At 40.9% G+C, this 12,485-nt stretch overlaps 1 protein-coding gene across 2 annotated transcripts in view; it reads left to right on the forward strand.

Moving 5' to 3' along the window:
• dock3 (dedicator of cytokinesis 3) overlaps positions 1-12,485 on the forward strand; it is a 157,045-nt gene that overhangs the window by 42,584 nt on the left and 101,976 nt on the right. The window lies entirely within an intron of this gene.

Raw genomic sequence — 12,485 nt, forward strand, 5'->3', positions numbered from 1 at the left:
TCATGGACTACAGGCGAAATGCCACAAAGTCCAAAATAGAACAACCAAGCCAAATGTGCAGCGTACGCTACAGCAGACTACTGTGTGCTCTTCTACAAACCAAGCCCATTTTGTGTGTTCAAGAATGCGCTGTCGCTCCTTTCTTGAAAAAGAATTAAAAAGAAAATAAAAGGGGCAAAGGCATCATTTTGTCTTTGTTAACTCCATTTTAAGCTGTTGTTTTGTGTGTAGCCATCAGGAAAATAATGTTGCTGTCTTTGGAAAGATCGTGACAAAGCATAAAAGTCGGTTTATTCGGCTTAACAATTTCAAAAATGAGAGTGAATACCAGCACTGCAGGACTGTTACTGTCTTGTTTGTTCGTGGAGAGTTATTTACAATGAGCTGAATGGAGTCCAGTAAGGAGGTGACTGAAGAAAATGATTTTGTATTACAGGAATACTTAAAATTAGTAACGTGGTGTAACAGTAGCAATGTTACCGATATGCAATCTCCATTAATGTCTGGTCATTCACGTGATGGTAAGGTAGACTTTTTTTCTGAATTAGATTTACCAACAAGATTGTTATAGTCATATCAGTTTATCAGTTGTATCTTAACATTTGCTTAGTCTCTGTTGGAATCTGTGCTGGTGAGTGATTTTCTAAGATTGTTATTACTATTAAATTCTGCATCCTTCTATCTGTAGCAAAGTTGGTCTTTGAATGACACCAGGTATGCAGCTTGTATGTGGCTTGGCTGTGTGGTATCTCCCTCAGACTGTATGTGCTGGAACACTGCTACCCCAATACTGGGAAATCCAATCTCCTGAAATCCACTTTTGGATGAGAGCAACCTAGCAGTAATTATTTATGCATTTGTTTGTTTGTTTGTTTACTCATACATAAACTTTAGCTGACCTCATTGGACACAGGCAGAGATTACATCAAGGGGAAACGAGGACACAGCATATGGCGCTGAGATCTTCCTTGGAAGAAGGCAATTCAAATCATGTCCACCACAGCTGTTTCCATCTGCCGTGCAAATGCGTGTCCAAGTACTACCTGACAGTGCCATGTTGTTGACTTTATATTCTGTCCTTTCACTAGGCTGCTGCACGTACTGGATACAATAACTCTGATCAGAGGCCTTTATTGCTATTCTGTATTTTCAGAATATCTGAACATACAAATCTGAATGAATTAGATTAGAATCCAAATTTCTCAAATAATGATTAATTCATTATAAATGTATAAGTAAAATACTGGGCCATGGGATGCACCCAAATCTAATAGTGCTAAGATTAAATAGGTTATTAAATAGTTATGTAAGTAAATAGATAAAGACTAAGCTTTATGTATATAGCATTTTTAAAATAAGCATTACAAAGTGCTTTAAAGAAAGATATAAAATAGAATAAAAGTTAAATGTAAAACAAAATATAAATGCATGACCAGAAAAATTGGCACACTAACACAAATGATTATTTATAGCTAATGAAAAGCTACTGGGAACATGGATAGGTGTTGCAGCATATGTGGTGCTTAGGGGGAGCAAGGTGCTGGCAACACCAAGGTCACGGGTTAATTTTTTTGGGGAGGACACTGGATAAAGAGCATCTGTCAAATGTTGGCAATGGAAATGTAATAGATCTTCAGCCTTCTCTTAAATGTAAATATGTCTTCATGGTTGCTAGGAAGAGAAACCCACAGCATAGAGCCAGAGTAAATAAAGGCAGCCTCGCCTCTCTTTAGTTAGTGGGTATGACCTACATGTTACTGTTGGTAGAACATACCTAATAATCAATTCACTGAGGTACCATTGAATGAGGCCATAAAGGCATTTGAAAGTCATGAAAAGAATCTTAAACACAATCTAAAAATCAATTCCTAAATATTATATGCATACATACAACCACTTTGCTTGTATAGCTGATGAAGGACCTCTGTCCGATACATTCTTTGTTTGTGTGTGTGTGTGTGTGTGTGAGACACACACACACACACACACACACCCCACAGAGCACAGAAACCAGATGGGAGCTGGATAAGGGAACTGTCTGAGCATCTTGAGGGCAGGATTAGAAAACACTGCGGAATAACTGATGTCATGTCTGACCAAATATAAAAAGAACTAGTATCCAATTTCAAATGGTTTTCCTTTAAGCGAGCAAAGTTCACTGTGCAGCAGATTGTCAGGCCACTGTTATGCCTTGCCTGACCTTTAGAAATGAATACTCTGATAATGTGTAAAGCGTATGAAGAGCCTTCTCCTAAATCGCTTGGAGTAGCATGTAAGCTTTGCCTCATGAGACCTTGAAGGAACTCACATTCAGAGATGATATTTTTATGAGAATGCTTTGTCGACACGGAGCTTTAACCACCCGGTACTACCAGGAAATGTCAGGATTTAGGGGCAGTAGATAAAGGTTAAAGACTCATGAGAAATGGCAGATTGTGGAGTTGAGCAGAATTATAGAGGAAAATAAAAAAAAACATTCACACATTTCTGTGCACATTTCTTCAAATTATATGAACACATATGCCTTACTGCTTTGTCCGTCAGGCATTTGCATATTGTGTCCAGTACTGTACACCTTAATTTATGTCTTTCAGTATACAGGTAACCATTACTTTTGAGTAGTGATAAATGTAACAATGATTTGCCAAGATAACATGTGCTTGTATTAATCATGCAGGAGATTGTTTTGCTAACAGTGCTGCTCAGCATGGAATGTGACCTGTTTAAGCCCTTGATCGGGCACATGTGTTCTATGCTGTATACCACTTCACACACTCCTCCAGGTGAGAGCTCGGAGACAAGGCTCCATGCCCTCAGTGTGTGTTTGTGTGTGTGTGTGTGTGTGTGTGTGTGTGTGTGTGTGTGTGTGTGTGTGTGTTTGCACTTCAAATGCGCCATTTCAGAGGACCCACCATACACCCCACTGCCCCACCCCCCGCCCCTGCCAAAACACCACCACGCCTGGTGCCTGGTCTCCATGCCAGCTCTCACTGATCTATTCTGGAGGTGACATGGGGCTGGCATCGGGCCTGCAGCCTGAAGGCCAAGCCTGCGCAAGTTGATCTGCAGGGCCGCAGGCCCACTCTGTGAGCCGCACGGATCACCATTTCCAGTTCCCTGTGCCTTATGGCATGCCATTCTATGTCCTCCAGCCTCTTTGGCTTGGTTCTCATAGAACAGTTAACAAAAATTCAAATGTTCATTATATGTGGCTAATTACGTGAATTACTGTCTAACACACTCAGCATTTAGCTGTAGGTTCACTAATGATCTGTGAACAACTATGACAGATAATTACAGCTAGCCAGCAATTTTGTAACTCTTTCATAATTAATCTTTGCTGGCTAGATAAAGTCACAGCATGTTAAGAGTCCATAGTGCCTGAAATAGATGCAATAGTATTACTACATTTAAACCTCTGGTCTTAACCTTCTTACTAATGACAGAATTGCTGTATTATTATCCGTAATACCAGTATTGAAAGATAATACTTCATATCTGTTGTTGTGAGTCTCAAGTGTTTCTTCTGTTCTAAATTAATACAAATAAAGGGAACATTGCAGGTCACTTACATCTGAATAGCCTGCCAGCTAAGCTCTACCTTATCACCTAATTGGATTCTGTTTCGGTTCACTACCCCTCTGGAACTGCTGTGGCTGGCCATAGTAAAATTCACTTTTGAAAACTTGGCACAGTTATGTATCTGAGGGGGACTGTTATGTGTCTTGAGGGAACTGGTTTTGGTCTGGGTCTATATCATGGGGCTTTTGCTCTTCACTCAAAGTCTGCGAGGTACATTCTCCAGACTGTGAGGAAATCACAGTCAGCAATTCTCTATTGTTCATTCTCATAAATCCTAAGACTTAATTTAAGTGCATGAGTTTTGTATGGGAGTAAGGGTACTTTAAAGAATTTACACAGGACAGTCTGAGAGTAACCTTCCTTGGTTCTGAAATTAAATACAACTAAGTCTGAATACATTTTATAGTATCCAAAGAGATTTTTTCTTTTCATAAAAATGCTAATGAGTGATGTGAGAAAAGACAACCACATCTTGGTGTGAGGTGTAACACTTCCAGACTGCATGATTTCTGGACACAAGAAAGCATTACTTCCTGACCTCTGGAGGCAGTATTGTGCAAAAGCTTTGTGTCCTTTGAGGAAATGCACTCATTAAAAAAGAGGCTTTCTTATTTCCTGCTGCAGGAAATATCCACTGACTTAAGTGGAGTTCTGTGTAGATCTCCTTTTAGCTCACTAACATTATTTGACTAACGATGATTTAGTGATAGTATCTTAATATTGATCATCAGAACATGGGCTTAACTGACTTAACTTCATGCCTGACCAGACCTACACACACTGTTACAATCAAATTTAATACTCAAAACCACAAGAAAACTGGAAGGTTGTGAGGGGAGAACATCTCTCAGTTTGTTAGCAGTAACAAAAGTTTGACAATTGTACACCAAATTGCAAAGACCTTTATCACCTACATATTTGTACTAAACCTTTTAATGCAAATAGATCACATTTTTAAATTAAGATTAAGTACAGTGGGCCTTAGACAATGAGTATGTATGAGGGGCTTCGGTGTGTGTTATTCTAATAGAGACATGACAATGCGTCTTAGGGCTAGACTTGTGGGGGCCAATGCGGGACCATGATCACCTTGACTGGTCATTGAGGAGCTCCCCAGGAGCAATGGTATGGATCATACGTGGGCATGCACTACACTAGAGGGCAAAGTCATACTGTCTCAGCAAGATAGATCTCAGATTATGCTCTCCCGACTGTCCAACAGGAGACTGCCGAGACTGTTTGATAACACCTTAGAGGTGGGTTTATTTCAAGGCAGCATGACACATCCATACATGACTGACAATTATGTGCAATACATTAAAGAATGAGGCATGAAATGTGTCACATAAAATCAGCATGAACAGTGGTAAACATTTGCCAGGCTGCTGTTATGTACAAATGGCATTAACTCAGTTGGGTTTTTTTAGCATTACATGAATGGTGAGTGTAAAGTGATCATAGCTTACCTCATGTCCTCGGTGTAGATGTGCCAGTGCCCACATGCTGTATTTTACCTTCTGTCAGTCGGCATCCTTGAACAGTTTCTTTGTCTCCCAATATCCATGTGGCTCTGTCCGTATCCCCCATGGTACTTGGCAGGCGACATGTGGGGGGGAGAGAAATAGAAAGGGAGAGGAGATGTAAGGAGGATGTGTGGGAAAACTAAAACACAGGGGAAGAGGAAGAAAAGGAGGACGTAGTGCAGTAAAATCATCTAGTTACCGTTAGGTTTGTCAACACATTCAGGAATGCATGCATGAATATATTCTATGAGCAAATAAGTCTAGTATAAACAAAGGAATATGGATGGAAATGAAAGATTTATGCTGGGAAGTTATGTGACCTGTTGAGAGCATGGGCACATGCATTCATATTGACATTTGGACATGTGCCATGGGTGTGAGCAATGTATACCTGCTATGTAAGCTACTCTAACAGGTACCTGTGAGTGAACACGTTTGGAAGAGATTTTCAATTTTCATCCCCCCAACTGTGGATTTTACCCATGAACAAGAGAACAAGTGATGGAATCAGCATGATAGAATCCTAGGAATCAATGTGATGGAATCCTAGGAACTAACTACACATTTTTCCCAGTCTTTGCTTGCTACAGTTAAACTTTTTTATACTAAATGTCACCATCCTACTCTCCTCCAGGCAAAATGACAAGAAATTACTTGTTAGACTGGCATACCCACCAGAAAAATAAGGAGCTCCAAGATTATCATGGATGCTATACAATACAGTAAACAATAGGACTCTTTTTGATTGACAAATGAGCAATGCAGACTGTCGTTGCTGTGAACAATGTGTCTTAACTGAGCAGAGTTGGGCTATTAACTGGAATGACTGGCAAAGGGACCAAGCACACTGGAAGGCTTATGAGTGATTTCTATATGCAGTTATGCATTTTTCAATTGCACAATTTATGCATTTGTTTATTAATTGTTGCAGTTGTCTTTTTTGCCATTCTAGTGAAGAATAGAAAATAATGAGATTTTAAAGATGTCTTTGCCCTGTAAGGACAGGGCTACATTCAGATTTTTTTGCCCACAGTTTTGACCAGTTAGAAAAATGTGAGGGTGACCTGCATCATTCGGACATGAAGTCGGCTTGGATGGTCAGAAATAGGGTGCTTTTTGCTAGCCTACTCTTAGCCACGGAAAGCTCGTTTATAGCCAAAATTGATATTTAACTTTGCCAGCTTTTGCTGAACCAAACTGCGTGCCCTGTTACAAAACCTTGAAAAACCAGCATAATGATTTGTGTCTGTGAAGAGGGACAGTACCTTTTGGAAGTCAACATTAAAATGACGAAACAAAATTTGTTGTTATTTAAAAAGTACATAAATTGCATTGCATAATTCACTCACTAGCATTACCAGCAGTTGTTTTTTTTTAAGTTAATGCTGAGTCATGTTGGTGATGATGTAAAAAAAAAAAAAGGGTGTTTTTGTTACTGTGTGAGAAAACGACAGTAAAGTAACTTCAGTTGCTCATTTTAGAAACGGCGCTTTTATGCATTTTAATAAATGTCACACTGGTGTCCATGAAGGTCTTGGTTGAATACAGAATTTTTCCTCTAACATGTCAACCAACACGTTTGCTTTGAAACCACTGGGATTTTGCCGAAACAGGCTGCAGCATGGTTTTTGCAGACAGAGGCTCAGTTTGGATGACCTCAGCATGGATGACTTGAAGTAACACTAGGTTGTCGCTTCCCTCAGCAGCTCCACCCCTGCTAGAGCAGCACTTCTGCTCAAAAATCCCGCATACTGACAAGTGCACCACACTTATTTATTAGAGACTTTATTAGTTAGGTACTCTAGCTACTCTCTTTGGTCAACCTCAGAGATGCAAAGCCATCCAAATTGATCGCATGCTGATACTCTTAGGCAGCCATTAGGCCTGCTAAACTTTTAGTTGCCTCCATATGCATATGGCATAGCCTTAAGAGTTGTTGGCGACTGGGCCCATGTTGGTACCAGTGGGATAAGTTTCATTGCCATGTCAAGGCTCCCTTGGCACAGTCGAAATGCTCAAGCATTGTTTTGATTATGTTAATGTGAACCTGGTGTGCCATCTTCTTCCTTCTTGGAGCTTCATTTTTCTGTGTACCATAGTAGATGATGCCCCTGGTATTGACTACACTGCTGACATAGCACGAACATTCGTCAGTACTTGGATTGCCTGGACCCACTTCAGCCCATTTTCACTCCACGAGTGCACTCGGCTGATTGATTGCCTGCTGCACGCTAAGTTTCACTTAATTGGAAGCAAGACTACTAATGCCGGAGCTCGTTTTCTACTCTTTTTTTTTTCTTCCAAAATCCAGGGCATTTGTTTCTGCTGAGAGTGGGTTTCTATTCCGGTACCAGCATCCAGGACCCATCGGCCCAGTTCCCCAGAGATGAATTTCTGGCTATTAGAGTTGATCATTAGTCTTTATGGCAGTGGAAAGCCTGCTACCACACACGGAGTGGGATTAACTGGAGGCTGGGTGGCTAGGAAGGGAGTCTGGCTGGCTTTGGTTCACCTTTTAATCAACATCAATGAAAGTTAGAATCTTTTAAAAAAGTAATATAGTGGTATCTTGACATGGATCATGGAAAATGAATCCATGACAAAAACATCATAATGTTACAGTTATGCTGTTATTAAAGAGAACATTGCCACTGCTTAATTTGAGCATTTTCTGAATATGTTTTATTAAGTACCCCTGGGAAACTCATGCCAGATTTTCGGCCTGTGGTTGATTACTTAGATCACTGTCAGATGTTGGTGTACATCACTGTCCAGACGTTTTTATGAACTTTGTGCAGCATACTTTGTGTTGTCAGTTCGTATGCTTCTTATAGCAGTTATAGTTATAGTTATTAATCAATAGCCAACCCTATTACATCATCTCAGCTAAATAACTGATTTGCTCAAGCTAAAAGCTTTAAATGCAATGGGTGACATTCAAACCATTTTGTCAACAACGTCAACTTGTTTTGGCAACACAAAATGCCATTATCAGCGTATTTCAGTGGCAATAAAAGTTCACAACAGCTCGCCAGGGATGCATTTCTCCTCAATTATTTGCTTATTTGCTGAAATAAAAAAGTGAAGCCACTTCATTCTGCCTGGAATAGGAGAGGAAACTGTCAAGGGGCTGTGGAAGACTTGCCCTAGGTACAACCTTGTTTCCCATAATCACCTCAGGTCTTGCAGTTCCTGGTTCTGTCACATTCCTGAGAGTATTTTCAGTCTAGTGACACACTAAAAGAGACGGGTGTGTAGGAAGAGGCACATGTAGCAGTTATTTTCCTTGGCTGAATTATTCCTCCTCCACGATGTAAGGAGCAAAAACAATTACATGCAAGGACATCAACAAAAAGGCCTTTACAAGATGTGCTTGTGTGCTATCAAATAATTAAGCAAACAAATACTAGTTTATTGTGCCTCCCACATAATAAAGGATAAAAGACTGTTAGTAATGGTTCAGTTATGCAAAGGCTCACTCTTTGTCCATCTCTGTGTCTCTGTCTCTGTCTCTGTCTCTCTTGCTACCTCTCTGTCTCACTCATTTCATCTGCTTGAAGCAGGCTATGCTATTCATATTTGGCTCAGCGGTGACCTTTCCTGCTAAACGAGCGTTAACAGCAGAGGCGGAGGTACAGGGCTCACGTCTCCACTTTGTCTCTGCTTTCTCCTCCCCCTGCCCCTGACCTGGGCTCCCAAACAGCTCAAGTGCAGTTTAGCCTGGGAGCAAGACCATTAGCTAGTAACAGGTGGGCGGCATTGACCCACAGGCTCCTTTGCAGCCGGCCTGGCCCCGCACAGCGGCTAGTGTCACATGGCTAGGGGGTGATTAGCTCCTCCATAAACGCTCTGGTGCAGGCGACAAAGTCAGAGCGCAGGAGCGGGGAGACGGCTCGTGAAGGGCAAAGACGCGATGGGTCTACAGAGCATGCGGCATGTACAGGCCGATCTTCAGCGAGGTTGCAGTTGCTGATGTGCAGCAGCTGAGATTTGTACTGCATGGGTGCCTTTGCGACGAACACTCCAAATACTAAAAGCTACAAACTGTCTCAGCTGTTTTCAGCTCACCTTTTAATCATTTTAATTTAACGATCAAAAAAATAATCCAACTCATTTATCTAATCAGAATCAATGGTAGAAGGCATTGTAATGTTCAGATTATCTCTGATGAAAGTGTACAATTTGGTGCGTAATCTTACAATGTCTCTAATCTGGCAGCTGTAACGGCAGCCCGAGTGCTACAAGGTACGGGGCAGGACGCACAGACTCCTTTGACGTGGTGAAACATTTATTAACAAATAACATAAGAGACAATGGTGGCACTCACATTCAATATCAACATTAAACACGAACACACTTAAATGGAACATTAACACCAACACACAAAAAAAGCATACCGTGCATCCCGTGACAGCAGCTCAACCCAGATTCCCAGCTAAACATAAATGTGTCACTTTATGTGACTTTGACAGCAGTCTCCTTGGTCAATAACCAGTACAGAATGTTGCCTACTGATCCTCAGGATTTCACCCACATTCTCATCAACTGTCATGCTGATTAGAGCCCGTGTCATACCAGGGCATTGTGCCGGAGCATCAGGAATGCTGTGACCTGATGAGGTGGGGGATTGGAGGGGGGTTAAGGGGAGTAGAAAATTGACACTGACTACCAGCTCAATCCCCATTCGAACATTCACCCTGCCTCCTCACCTCCTTCCTGAATCACATCTTTATCTCAGGGGACAGATTTAGCAGCAATAGCAGCTCTGTGCCCTATGGTTCTAGCTGTTTCTGCAGACAAAGGATCCTCCTGGTTCCTAGAAGACAAAGAATCCTAAGTAGCCTTGGCCATCTGAATTTGTGTCGATGCAAAAACTGCACGTTATGAATCTGTCCAAAACTTCATGCATCCTCTCGTTCTGCCTTGAGCTGATTTATTGTCTCATTAATTTACCATTTTTTTCTGTCTTGCAGTCTGTAATTGATTTAAAATTTTGCACACACAATAACACTTCCTAGGATATTCTTGTCTCAACTAGTTGTTTATAAGCACATATACTTAAAAATTGGTCTCAGAGGTTTTTTTGGAGTAAACACCACAGTATAGACACCATATAGGGTGTCGATAAACACCATTTTAGACATTCTCATGCTAATGAAATGCTCATTTCCATTGTAGGTCTGTCAAGGAATGTGCAGCAAATTCTCTATGAGCTCATGAGCACTCTGACAAGAACTGGGAATGAATCTTTCTCTTTGTTGATTTCATAGCTCAGCAGTGGAACACTGCCCTGAAAGGAGAAGGGATGAACTGGAGTTGCAGAGAATATTGATCCACTGATGTTCAGATTCAGTCTCATAAATCCGGTTGGAGCAGTCATTTGCTTTGCAGCGTTTCCCGAACACCACGGCTTTTTTGACGTGGAAGCCCTGCACGAAGGGTCTGGGGAGATTTAAGAGGGCCAGCAAATTAGGAAAGCCCAAGTGAATGAAAAGCATTGAAAGTGCCATCTATGATTCAAGAGGAGCTTTGCATTTCTAACGAGCCTGGGCGCCCTGTGCTCGTCTCGCCTGAGAAGGCGGCAGCACTGTAGCGCAGATGTGCAAGCTTGCAGGACCAGCATGGCCCAAGTGTTCATCCCTTCCATAGGGTTTGCTTGTCTGCAGGTCCTGCTTTATCTGTTGATTTAGGCAGCTGTAGAGGGGGATGACTTCCTCCCAACACAAGCTGCTCACTGGGACTGTGTCAGGATCATTTGCGTGTGTCTAGGCACACGCTTTGAGGTGTTAAGTTAGGTAGTGGAGAAAGCCAATATGGTGTTATCAGCTGAGACAATTGAGGATGATTCTGGTCCTGCAAAGACAAGTCTTTTAATGTTTACTTTTTTTTATCATCTTTTGCAGGTCTTTAAACGCCCTCCCAGTTTAGTAGTTTAGCGAGTGAAGTCTGGGCATCATGCCATCAGTGTTAAAAAGGTGTATTATCAGTAACTTCAAATGGGTGAAGGAGAGACAGCTGTGTTTGAACCACTTTGTGGCAGTTCAGTGGCACTCACGGAAGACAACACAGATGATGCACTGTAGCTGAAGAGCGCATGAAATCTACTCCATGCGACGGAGGCTCCAGGGGTAAAATTTCCACCATACTTATAGCACTACAACGAAGCGTGACCCAGTGCTCCATGAGGATTGTGAACAGTGATGGTTCTAGACCTTCTGAACTGGGGCCACAGGCCAAGGCCAGTGGCTCTCTTATATTTATACCTTTCTAGCTGTTTTTTTTTTTTTTTTTTTTTAATAATTTTTAAAAATCATTTTAAAAATCATTTCTACCTCTCTAGCTTATTTTTCTCCAATTAAAACATATCAATCAGTGGACTGTGAGCATTAAGTCAGTGTTCTATATGATTCAATATTTTATTTTATTTATTTATTTATGTTGGCCTACATGATTGTTATTATAAAGACCCATGGTTAGTACTGTTTTTTCTGAAAAAAACCCCCAAAAACCCAGGCGATATTTAACAAAGTTTAATATTCACATCAAGTTCAATGCATTTTAAAACACTTTTATTTTGTTTCATTCCTCTTATCGTTTATAATTGTGTTGCAATTATTTCACGGCCATGTTTTCAAGATTCATAAACTAAACTAAACAAACAAACAGACAAAGAAAAATATAGATTTACAAGCTTTTCATGAAGTGATGGAAGCTAGCTAGCTAATAATTTTGGATCTTCCCAGGCACGAACAGACCAAGGGTACAATTATATAAATAAAAAACTACTATAAAAAGTGGTTCTGTGTTACGAAGGCAGGCTACTCACTGCTATACTAAGGTCGACTATGTACAGTGGCATGTACAGCAGTAACAAAGGTATTCACTGTTATGGTCCTCCGTTTTCTTTCTACATATTTATAGTGAGTGGGTTGCTTTTTATATCTTATCTGCTTCGGATAGTACTGAATGCAGATGGTGTGAGGGTGGAGCTAGATATTGTAGGCTAAAACAATGTGCCTAAACATATATCTAATCAAAGGGGCAGATTGCTGTATATAATATATCAAAACACACTTGCCAGATAGGCTACATAATCTACATCTTGGGGCTAGGTCAAATCAGCCCATATTAGCCAATTCGTATTTTTCTTATGACCTTTAGGTGGTGCTATTGTTTTTAATCTGCTTCTTAACTGCAAACAAAACTATGTGGATGGCAAAAATATAATTAATTATTTTGGTGTCTTTATTAGTTGAAAGACAGGGAGGGCCCTAGACCCACTAGGCCAATTATGTCAGCCGCCCCGCTTGTAAAGCTGCTGTAGCTGGATTTCAGCGACCCAAACTTGTGCGGATGAATATGTACACAGTATGTGTTGAA

Source organism: Electrophorus electricus, chromosome 20 (genome assembly GCF_013358815.1).
Source record: "Electrophorus electricus isolate fEleEle1 chromosome 20, fEleEle1.pri, whole genome shotgun sequence".
Taxonomy (NCBI): Eukaryota; Metazoa; Chordata; class Actinopteri; order Gymnotiformes; family Gymnotidae; genus Electrophorus; species Electrophorus electricus.